The following is a 12,500-nucleotide window of genomic DNA, read 5'->3' as shown; positions in this document are numbered from 1 at the left end:
TTCTTCTGTGTGCTATATTGAATAAAACATTCGCAAACACCAGTTCCCACAGATCTTCGATGTTCCTTAATTCAAATGTCAAGTGTCCATAATGACGAGGAGCAAGAATGATCTCGGAGATGACCCCTGATGGAGGCTAATACTTTGTATTGTGGTTCATGCCCCCTCATACATCATTCTCACTAACCTTAAACCAACTCCTCTCACCAATAGACTAACCATTTTGGTACTTTTCTTGAACTTTTCTTATTATAAAGGTAGCATCCACTGTATTCTTTCCTTTCATAAATTCAAACTGCTGCTCATGTACTTTTGTAAACTCTCAACCTTCTTTCTACTATTCTTTCTTTCATCTCTTCTACACTCCCAGACATTCTCCAATAGTGTGTACACCCTTCCTTTGCTTAGATTTCCCAATGATTTAATCATTTCTGTTGTTACCCCTGGCTTTCCTGCAGCTATATTTACTTTTAACTTTATTCTAGATTTCACTCTCTCCGATGTTTACTATTGGTCCTTGTAATAGATAACATTTTCCTATTCTTCACACTCATTCTCAGTATTTAGTTGTCGTAAGCCATGCTTATTGTTTCTTTTTACTTGATAGTGTACTTTGAAGTGACTCTCCTTTTGGGAAATGACTCACTATATATATATATATATATATATATATATATATATATATATATATATATATATATATATATATGTGTGTGTGTGTGTGTGTGTGTGTGTGTATATATATATATATATTTCAAATAAGCCATATATATTAATACATTAAAGTCTGGATTCTCTTAACGACCTCGGGATCAGAGCCCAAGGCGGAACCGCCCAAAGACTATGATATCGGACCAGCGGGGAATTGAACCCTCGCCAGGATATCTGTATGCCAGTGACCATACCACTCCGCCACGGAGTGGTATGGTCACTGGCATACAGATATCCTGGCGAGGGTTCAATTCCCCGCTGGTCCGATATCATAGTCTTTGGGCGGTTCCGCCTTGGGCTCTGATCCCGAGGTCGTTAAGAGAATCCAGACTTTAATGTATTAATATATATGGCTTATTTGAAATATGAAAGAAACACGTTTAAATGTGCAAAAATTTATCATATATATATATATATATATATATATATATATATATATATATATATATATATATATATATATATATATATATATATATATATATACACACACCAATTTACGCGACCCGTCAAGACGACACCTAAATATTTAGATCGATATAACCACACTCTCTCTCCCACAGATTCAACTTTTCCCACCGCCCCCCTCCTTGCCTTACTACAACACTGGCGTACCCCCACTGACCAAAGTATTACTGTCTCTCCCCCTATCCGAGGGACGATGAGACCGAGTAGTCATAAGTTTAGGAATGCCGCTCGGGGGTGACAGGAAAGACTATATATATATATATATATATATATATATATATATATATATATATATATATATATATATATATATATATATATATCTAGACACTTGGTCTTTATTATATAGAGATATGTGTCTGTGTGATTTTATTATGTATACATGTTTCTCTGCACTTATAACTTTTTATGTGTATACATTTATTAGTAATCATATGAACGTCATGCCGTTTAAACAACCTTTGAGCAACACCAGGTAATTTGCGAAATGACTTTACGCCGACAATTAATAGCGTTTTGTCCGAATTTTAATTTGCAGTATGTGAGTTGCCGTTATGAAAATCCGCATACGAAGGTATTAGTTAATTGGAAAACATTTGAATACATAATTAAAATGATGAATTCTTTGCAAATGACCTCCAGTCGCGAGTAATGGTATGCTCATAACGATGATATTGTTAGATTAAATAATGGAGTTGAGGTAACTACGCTCGCTGCCCCATTATGGTTGGTCATGAAACGGTAAGTTTTCTGCATGGTTGTATCTCTGAATATATTCCAATAGAAATTATTTTGTTTGTTTCTTTCACTACTTCAATTGTGTCTTTCAGTATTCTTCAAAAGGATTTTTTGTTTGTTCCTTTTTCTACTTTCATTGTGTCTTTCAATATTCTTCAAAAGGATTATTTGTACGTTTCATCTTCCCAATATGATTCTTCTTGGTATTAGTTTTTTTTTTTTTTTTTTTTTTTTTTTTTTTTTTTTTTTTTTTTTACTATCACAAAAGAACTTTTGATTTAACTACTTGTTTCGCGGTTTTCAATTTTTTTTTATATTTGCTTGGTTCATTTATTTCACTGCATCCTTAGAGGAACTTGTTAGTTCCATTGTGTCTTTCACTATTCTTCAGGATTATTTTTCGTTTAATTGTTTCTCATACTATCTCAAAATATGATTTTTTCTCTGTATTAGTTTTTTCACTTTTTCCCCAATAAGACTTTTTACTGCTTCTTTCGTCGGTTTCCATTTTTTTTCTATATGCCAGGGCACTCATACCTTTATATTTTACCTGTTTATGATGCAAGTCTTGCTAGCTAGAGGAACAGAGGCATATTGATTTGGCAAGGTACGTGAATGGTTATTTCGACACACACCTCATTTTTACTTGACTTAAAAAGATAACAATGGTTAACCAAAAGCCAACTCAATCCCACTCAGTGTGATTGTATGTGCGTTTTATGCTTTCCAGTGGAGGCTTGCATCATTCGCATTACTTTAAATGTCTATATGCGACTCCATTTGAAAATATATTATCTATTAATTTTACCCCTTCCTTGTTTGATTTTCTTATTATAATTGTGATTTCCTTTTTTTCTTATACACTTTAGCTCCTTATTTATAACATATTTCCCATCAGTTCCTTTTCCAACTCCAGTAAACGCAAACATATTTTGCCTCCATCGAGAGAGAGAGAGAGAGAGATGAGAGAGAGAGAGAGAGAGGAGAGAGAGAGAGAGGTTTAAAGTTATATTTGCAGTTATGCCACATTCTTGAATTCTGAAACAGGTTTCCTTAGGTTGTTTAAATATGCTTATGTTATTAACATTTATCATAGTTACAATACCTTTAGTAACCGTTCATTTTTCTTTTTTATAAAATGTTTAATGATATTGTTAAGGCAATATAGTGTTTAATTGGAATAACACCGTCCAGCAGTCTTTTTATCTGAAATTACTACAGTAATTGTTCAGAATATTTAGATTTTTCAATATTATTATTCCTAAAATCAGTTCAAGGACACATGTTAAAATTGCTACTACTACTACTACTACTACTACTACTAACTACTACTACTACTACTACTACTACTACTAGTAGTAGTAGCAAAAATATGAATTTAGCAATATTTCTTCTGAATCCTGTATGGATGCTAATAGTTTATAATAGCACTAATGGTAATAATCGTAATGTAAATCCAGCCTCACTCTCTATCTACCGGATTTCGTTGGATAGAACTGCCCCGGCCTTAGGCTGCCCTCAAAACAGCTGAAATCATCAGTACAAGGAAAAACTAGATCCCGTTAGACTCCGTCAGCAGATGTTTCTTTGAGTGATGGATTCATCTCGGTGAAATCTCTCGGAATAAACGCCTGGAGAAGCAGATTTTAAACTTCCTCCTCCTCCTCCTCTACCTTTCCTTTCCTCGTCATCTCACCTTCGTCTTTAATCATATATTTTGTAAAACAAATGAATTGTGATACTAGTACTGTTTGTGCTTTACGAGTCTGGGGTTATTATTATTATTATTATTATTATTATTATTAGTAGTAGTAGTAGTAGTAGTAGTAGTAGAATCATTACTCGTGTAACATTTTTTTTTTTTTTAGTTTAGCTGAAAATTCCTGTAATAATATTTATATTGCGTATATGTTTGTGCATACTGTAAAGTTTTCTTTTAACAATTAGTTTTTACTCAACTCCCGGAACTTCGTGTTTTGTGTAAACAGGTGTTTATTGCAAACTGCTATGTCAAGAGCAGAAATTAGGATATCCCTCAGTAATTATATTGAAACTTTGTGTTAACTTCATCAATAGAAAGGAGATGTCGAATTGCGTGACTAGTTATACTTTAAATAAATGCTTTCTATTTGGGTAGACTATGTAATACGAATTGAACAATGTGTTGAAACGAATTAATCCATGTGATAGATATGCTAATCGTGTATATACACACACACACACACACACACACACACACACACACACACATATATATATATATATATATATATATATATATATATATATATATATATATATATATGTATATACGTTCATTATATGTATATGTATAAGAATTTGTTTTATGCATGTAAAACCAAATGTTTTAAGCAATCTACCTACATTGAATAATTTGATGAGTTTTTACCAACACACTGGTACCAGAGCAGCTATAGCTTCTCCAATAAGGAGGTAAGTCCAAGCAGTTTCCGCCTGTCACATTGTGTCATCTAGCTAATATTGGTGACAAAATGGCCCCCGTTCGTGAATGTGGACGTCACTCTGCCCCAAATTGCGAGTTTTGCGACCCAGTATTAGCTACTTGGTCCAGATTGCAGCTGTAAGACTAAGATTTGCCCTCTTGGCACTGCTTTAAACCAGAACAGGTTGAAAGCTGTTGGCCTTCATCAGCAGTATTTGAAGTTCACCCTGTCCTTGACGTTGCTGTAACGTTCTGCGATTTGAGGTTCATTCAATCATTTTATTTGATATAGTGTGTTGGATCTCTCTCTCTCTCTCTCTCTCTCTCTCTCTCTCTCTCTCTCTCTCTCGTGCTTGGGCCAATTCATTTAATTAAATGAATCTCTAATTCTCTTGTGTATTTTCAACTAACCACGTGTTAATCTCTCTCTCTCTCTCTCTCTCTCTCTCTCTCTCTCTCTCTCTCTCTCTCTCTCGTGCTTGGGCCAGTTCATTTAATTAAATGAATCTCTAATGCTCTTGTGTATTTTCAACTAACCACGTGTTAATCTCTCTCTCTCTCTCTCTCTCTCTCTCTCTCTCTCTCTCTCTCTCTCTCTCTCTCTCGTGCTTGGGCCAGTTCATTTAATTAAATGAATCTCTAATTCTCTTGTGTATTTTCAACTAACCACGTGTTAATCTCTCTCTCTCTCTCTCTCTCTCTCTCCTCTCTCTCTCTCTCTCTCTCTCTCTCTCTCTGCCGCATTCATGTTAGAATGTCGTAAACCCAACAATGACATTTTATACTGGATCTGCACCATCCTTTGCGACACTGGTTAGAGAAGCGCGTTAGTTATCATGATTCGTGAATGAGCAAATGGCAGGTTTCTTCCGTAAATCTAATTTCCCAGAATCGGTAACTTCCCACGTTAGACCTCTGCTGGACTCCTCCGTGTGTCACCTGTTTCCTCGATTTCTTATGTTGCCTACTTTGGTGTTTTTGTAGTTATTTCTCTTGCTATTTGCTTTAAAAAGCATTTAAAGAGTTGGAAGACCCAAGCCCACATGGCTGAGGACTATGAAACGTGAAGTAGGAGAGGATGAATGGAGAAGTATTGATGTAACAGCTCAAGATATAGACGACCGGCAAAATTTAACCGATGCCCTTTGCGTCAATAGGCGTTGGAGGAGATGATGTTTATGATAATGATTGACTTGAATGTATTTTTTTCCTTGCTTTTTTTTTCCTTAGCTGGCTGCATGTGGTATGATTTTGGTATATTGTTTTTTTCACTTGTTTGTTTGTGGTATACTTACAGTGGCTTTTATATGTTTTTTTTTTTTTTCAATTAATTTGCCAGGTTGCTTGCATGATTTTGATATTGGGTTCTCATGATTCTTTTATTTTTCTTTGGGTACAGGTTTAGTTTGTTCATCTCGATTAGTTCATATGGTTGTTGCAAGTTTAATCTCAAGATTTGCTGGCCCTTGAACCGCAGATACTCACCGGTGTTGCTCCTTGACATTAGCTTGAAGCGTTCGACATTTGTATCAATTGTTTCTATGTACAGTACCATGTTATATCCTCATTTTGAATACTTTTACTCTTATTTGGTTTTCTTTCATGTATTTATTCGATTGCATTGATTGCATTTTTCTTGTAATGTACTTTTTTTTTTTATTAATTACTGCTTTCATATCTCTAATACTCATTTGCTTAAAATGTTTCTCTTATCGTCTCATAACGTTTCCCAACGTTTCAAGACGATTTAGCCAACAACATTTAGTGATACATTCAAGGTTACGCCCTGGTTGCAGGGATTAACGACGATTATTCCCCCCCCCCCCTCTGTTGTTGTTGTTGTTGTTGTTGTTGTATATGACAACTTAGAGCTTATAATTAGACTTCAAGGGTAGCAAAGTTGCCATTAACTTCATGCCGGTGAGTATGTGTAGGTTCCCACGCTACTGGATAGGTCAATGCTCTCAATTTTGTTTTTATGTCTCGTTGGCATCTGTTTGTGTTGCCATCAAGGACAACAATGGCCATTATGGTAACCTCCAGCCATATCAGGACATAATTACTCCGGTCTGTTATCATTATTACCTCACTAACTGCAGTGAATAATCTTGATTTTGGTTTTTATTTCCGGTATGTTTTGCTTACGATAGTAGTTTGAATATATAATTACAGAGTTTTGAGCTTTTCTTATTTTTTTTCTTGATCCTTTTTGTTCTTTATTCAAGGATGTATTATAGATTATTATATTAACTTATTTGTAGAGGGAGGCTGTTTAGAACGCCATGTTCGTGATTAAAAAAAAAATCCTTTATATGGTATTACAATTTTGCGTAAAAGTTTTGCACAATATTCAACATAATGTAATACAATTATAAACAAAGGGATTTTTTTCCCCAACATACTTCTTGCGTCATCTTTCCGGTTACGTTATACTTATATGGCAGAGGTTGGAGTAATTGTAATTGCAGCATTAGAGATTCACAGATTTTTTTTAATTACTTCAGAAACGATATGATTTTATCTTTAAAAGAATTTAAGTGAATAGAATTATTATCATGTATCTAATATCAAAGAAGTGAATAGCAATTTCCCCACATATCTAATATCAAAGAAAGAAGTGAATAGAATTATTCCCACTTTTCTATTATCAAAGAAGGAAGTGAATAGAATTATTCCCACATTTCTAATATCAATGAAGGAAGTGAATAGAAATATTCCCACATTTCCAATATTAAAGAAGGAAGTGAATAGAATTATTCCCACTTTTCTAATATCAATGATGGAAGTGAATAGAAATATTCCCGTATGTCTAATATCAAAGAAGTCGTCTTCTTCGACTAAAGCTTTTCCTCCTCCTACCTGGAACATCCATCTCCAACAATCTCTTCCCAACATGCTCCTGGTCTCTCCTCATTACGTGGCCAAACCATTGTAGTCTCATTTCTCGGATTTTCTTTGTTACCTGTGTAATCTTAGTTGTTCCCCGTACAAGTCATTCCTAACCCTATCCAGTCTCGTGATCCCAACCATCCATCTTGGCATTCTCATCTCTGCAACATCCATTTTCTTCTCAAAGGTCTTTTTCACGGGCCAGGTCTCTGCACCATATGTCTTGGCAGGTCTCACTACAGGTTTGTGCACCTTTCTCTTTAACTTTACGTTTATCCTTCTGCCACACAATACTCCCGACACTTTTCCAATTAATCCATCCTGCTTGAATTCTACTGTTTACTTCTTTTTGGAGCTCTGCTATTTCCTCAACATATGACGCTAGGTACTTGAATTTTTTTATCCTCATTACTATTTCTCCCGGCAAATTTGTCACTCAATTGATTCTGCAGGTTGCAACATATATACTCGGTTTTTGTTCTACTAATCTTTAGCCCTCTAATCTCCAATTCTTCTCTCCATATCTCCAGCGTCCCCTCCAATCCCTCTCTGGTTTCATCACACAGAACTATATCATCTGCAAACAGCATAGTCCATGGTGACTGTTCTCTTCCTCTTCCAGTAGTTACATCTATTACTACATTAAACAAGTAGGGGCTTAATGACGACCCCAGGTGTAACCCAACTCTCACTTCAAACGTCTCAGTCAAATCAATACTCGTTCGTATTTACAGTATGTGCTTGCTACTTCATACATATCTCTGATCAGTCTAACATATTTCTCTGGTGTTCCCTTTTCTCTCAAACATCTCCATATCTACTGCCGTGGAACTCTATCATAAGCCTTCTCTATGTCAATAAATACTATATGTAATTCTTTTTGGCATTCTCTTTATTTTTTCCAATATATTTTTTTTGCCTAAGTGCAACCATTGCATCCGTCGTGCTTCTGCCTGGCATGAATCCAAACTTCTCTTCTCCAATCTCAGTCTCTTTCCTTATCCTACGCTCTATAGGCTAATCCTTCCCCAAAGCTCAAAGGTCATAGTATATGGAAGAAGCTTGATTGCCTATAATTATTTCAGTTTTGTGCATCACATTTTTTTTTCGAAAATTAGTATTAAAAAGCTCTTCCTTCACATTCTGGGCATCTTTTTTTTCCTATGTATCGTTTTAGTTAGATCCCATAGCATATCAACTTCAAATTCCTCGAAGCATTTCCAGATTTCCACTGGGATATCATCTGGTCACTTAGCTTTTCTATTTTTCATATTGCTAAGGGCCACCCTAACTTCTTCTCAATCTATATCTCTTACCATTCTTAAATTTGGATTTCCATCTGCAATAATAGATCTTGGATTTTATTCATTTAGCATTCTTTCAAAATACTGCTTCAACCTTCCCTTTGTCACTTGAGCTACACATTACTACTCCATCCTCATTCTTTATCTGTTTAATGCTGGTAATATCATTCATTGCTTTATTTCTTTCTGAAGCAATCTTGTAAATCTTCTTTTAACCCTCCTTTGTGTCCAAGTCTTCATATACATTATCCATTGCTTGTTGTTTTGACTGTGCTACCGCCATTTTTTTCTTCTTTCTTTGCTAATGCACTTATTTCCTTATCTTCATCAGTCCATGTTTCATCATACTTTTTCTTTGCCTTTCTCTTCATCTTTATTCTCTCTTGCACATTATTATTCCACAATAAAGTTTCCTTATCTCTTGGCCTTTTTCCTGTTGACATTCCTAAAACTTCTTTGCCAACTCTTATCAGAATACTGCTGTTCTGTTCCCACAACTCATCCACATCAACATAATCCCAAGTGCCTAGTTTGACTAAAACCCTCTCTATGAATCTATCCCTATGTTCTGGTTCTTTCAACTTCCAATATCTTATTTTTGGAATAATTTCTGGCCTTCCTCTTATCGTTCTTTTCCTATCCCAGTCTACTGTCAAAAGTCTATGCTGGGGAGGGGGGGGGGGGGGGAGGGGGGGGGGGGGCGGTCACAGCTTCTCCTGGGAATATTTTACAGTTTCTTATCTCTTTCAGGTGCACCCTTCTACCTTATACAAAATCAATTTGTGATTCTTACCCACCACTTTCCACAGAGGGAAGTGAATAAAAATATTCCCACATGTCTAATATCAAAGCAGGAAAGGAGTAGAATTATTCCCACGTCTAGTATCAAAGAAGGAAGTGAATAGAATTATTCCCGTATGTCTACAGTAATATTAGATAGAGAAGTGAATACATTCTCGATCAAAGTAGCATATATTTATGTCGTAACGGGACACTTTAATAGGAACTCCATTATAACATTATAATTGCCTTTTCATAAGTGACAAGAATTATTAAAATCCCAAGACCTTTTTATAATTCTCAACCATAAAACGAGGCCCGGTGAACAGTTCCTCGAAAGCCTCTACAATGACAATTCTTCCAACACCTTTCGGTAGAATTAAGAAAAGGTTTTCTGGGAATATTTACCCACGCTGATGCTCAAGAGTTCTGGAGGTGTCGCAATTGTACTTAAAAGACCCATGATCCATTTCCCTAGATTTTACCATCCTTTATACGGATTTTTTTTTTTTTTATCTTTGTTGACTTATTTGTACCCTATTTGTATTTATTTATTGTTTCATGTGAGTAGTGGCCTTTTTATATTTAGGAATGTGATTTGTATCCTGTGGAAGTATATTTAGGTTTATTGTTATTGAATATTTCGACATTCTGAGTCGTCATCATCATCATCGCCTTAATGATAATAATGATGATAGTAATATTAATGAGAATAGTAATATTAATGAGAATAGTAATATTAATGTTTGAGTCAAACGCCAAAATATTCATCACCATCAACATAATACTAGTAATACTATTGGTGGTAATGATATTGCTATCAACGATTTAATCAAACACCGAACGTCTTATCACCATCACCATGAAAATAATAATGGTGATGCTAGCGATAATTTTATCAACGATTGAATCAAACACTAAAATTTTTCGATGACTAAACGTTAAATCAAACATGGATGTCATTTATGCCGAGGGCAATCGGTTGCAAATCATCGAAAAGAACCTTCTGTTGAATCCCCTTCATTGCAGCCTTAGTGAACCACTTGCCTGTCATCATGGTCATCGGCCACCTGCCCAAAGATTATAACGTGCGACATCTGGCGGCGAGAATCGTCATCCTTAGTTATTTTTATTGTTTGTTATTTTGCGGTTTTTTGTCTAAGCAGTTACATATGTTGTGATCCATTCGGAATTCTTAGGTGGATGCTTTGTTTTGTGTGCACACGTATATATTCAACACACACACACACACACACACACACATATATATATATATATATATATATATATATATATATATATATATATATATATACATATGTATATATATATATATACATATGTATATATATATATACATATGTATATATATACATATGTATATATATACATATATATATGTATATATATACATATATATATGTATATATATACATATATATATATGTATATATATACATATATATGTATATATGTATATATATACATATATATGTATATATGTATATATATACATGTGTATATATATATATATACATGTATATATATATATATATATATATATATATATATATATATATATATATATATATATATATATATATATACACACACACACACACACCACAAATGCAACTGTTTCTAGTCCACTGAAGGAAGAAGGTCTCAGACATGTGATATTTCATATATTCTGGTAAGCAAGCTCTTCAAGTCCTGTGGTATTCTTCTAATAAGGACAGCGTCATCAGCATACTCTAGGTCAGCTGATTTCCTGTTACCAATCCAGTGCTATCCTTCTCCACTATCCCCAACTGTTCTTTGCATTACAATATCCATGAGGAGGATAAACAACATAGGTGGCAACACATTCCCTTGTGGGAGTGTGAATTTTATAATAAAAGGTATTTCTGGCTTATTTTAATACATACATGGGATGGAGAGCATTTGGTAAACATAATGAGATTATGAAAAAAATGCCAGTTTCTCTAAAAAGAAAAGTATTTCTTTAGATGGATGGAGTGCATTTGGTAAACAAAATGAGATTATGAAACGTAAATTGCCACTTTCTTTAAAAAGGAAAGTATCAAATCAGATTGGAGCTTTACTAAAGCCTTAGAGCATAAGCTAATTACAACTCAAAGAGCTATGGAAAGAATAATGATGGGCATAACACTAAGTGACAGAAAGAGAGCAACATGAATGTAAGGAAAAGAAATGGATAACGAGAGGACATAAATTGCCATGAGAATGTCAGATAAAAGATAGATATTAAGAATAACAGAATGGGTCCCTAGAGATTGCAAAAGAAGCAGGGGAAGGAAGAGAAAACGATGGATGGACGAACTAAAAAAAGATTACAGATTTGGAAGGGCATGAAAAGAACATAGAGAGATACAAGTGGAAGGACAAGTCTGAGGGTAGGAACGTACACGAGTTTTTCCTTGTCACAGTAACATGCACGCAGTCACAATCATTAATATGTGTTTGATTATGAGCAATTGTTTATGCAGGAAATAAACACTGCATACATACATCTCCGTCGCCCCACGGGTTTTCTCCTTGTTATCTTTCCTATCCACTTCCTACCATCATGGCCTTTGCAGCAGCCGTTTTCCACGTCGTCATCAAAACTTTATCACTCCTCTCTCTCTCCTCTTTTCCTACGTGCTTTCAATATCTGGACATTCACTCATTCCCACCTCTGAGCCGAGGGAACGCGTGAAGGGTATGTGCGGCGTCCTTAGAGTTCAGCGGCTTTTTCTTGCGATATGGGACGTCGCGTATAGTTTTTTTTTTTTTTTTTTTTTTTTTTTTATTACGAAATCGCTTTTCAGATAAAATATGATGCAGCTTTGTGAATAATCATGGAGTTCTTCCAACCCTTATTGCTAGTTGTGCTGAATGTTGTAACTGTTCCTTTGATTTTAAAAAGTCATGCAAATATGTTTGCTAATTAATAACTCGCTCAAATTTCAAATTTTGTTCCTTAATTTCAACATATCACAAAAACCGTCGCATTAACGTACATGTGTATCATCATCAAGTATACTTTTATTGATGATTGTGTGTACCTTCCTAATTTTTGTTTCTAATATAAAAGCAAACCCCTTGTTTCATTAATGAACTGACATGAACGTGGGTGCGTT

Source organism: Palaemon carinicauda, chromosome 19, assembly GCF_036898095.1.
Source record: "Palaemon carinicauda isolate YSFRI2023 chromosome 19, ASM3689809v2, whole genome shotgun sequence".
NCBI classification, from domain to species: Eukaryota; Metazoa; Arthropoda; class Malacostraca; order Decapoda; family Palaemonidae; genus Palaemon; species Palaemon carinicauda.
Note: the sequence above shows the minus strand (reverse complement) of the source record.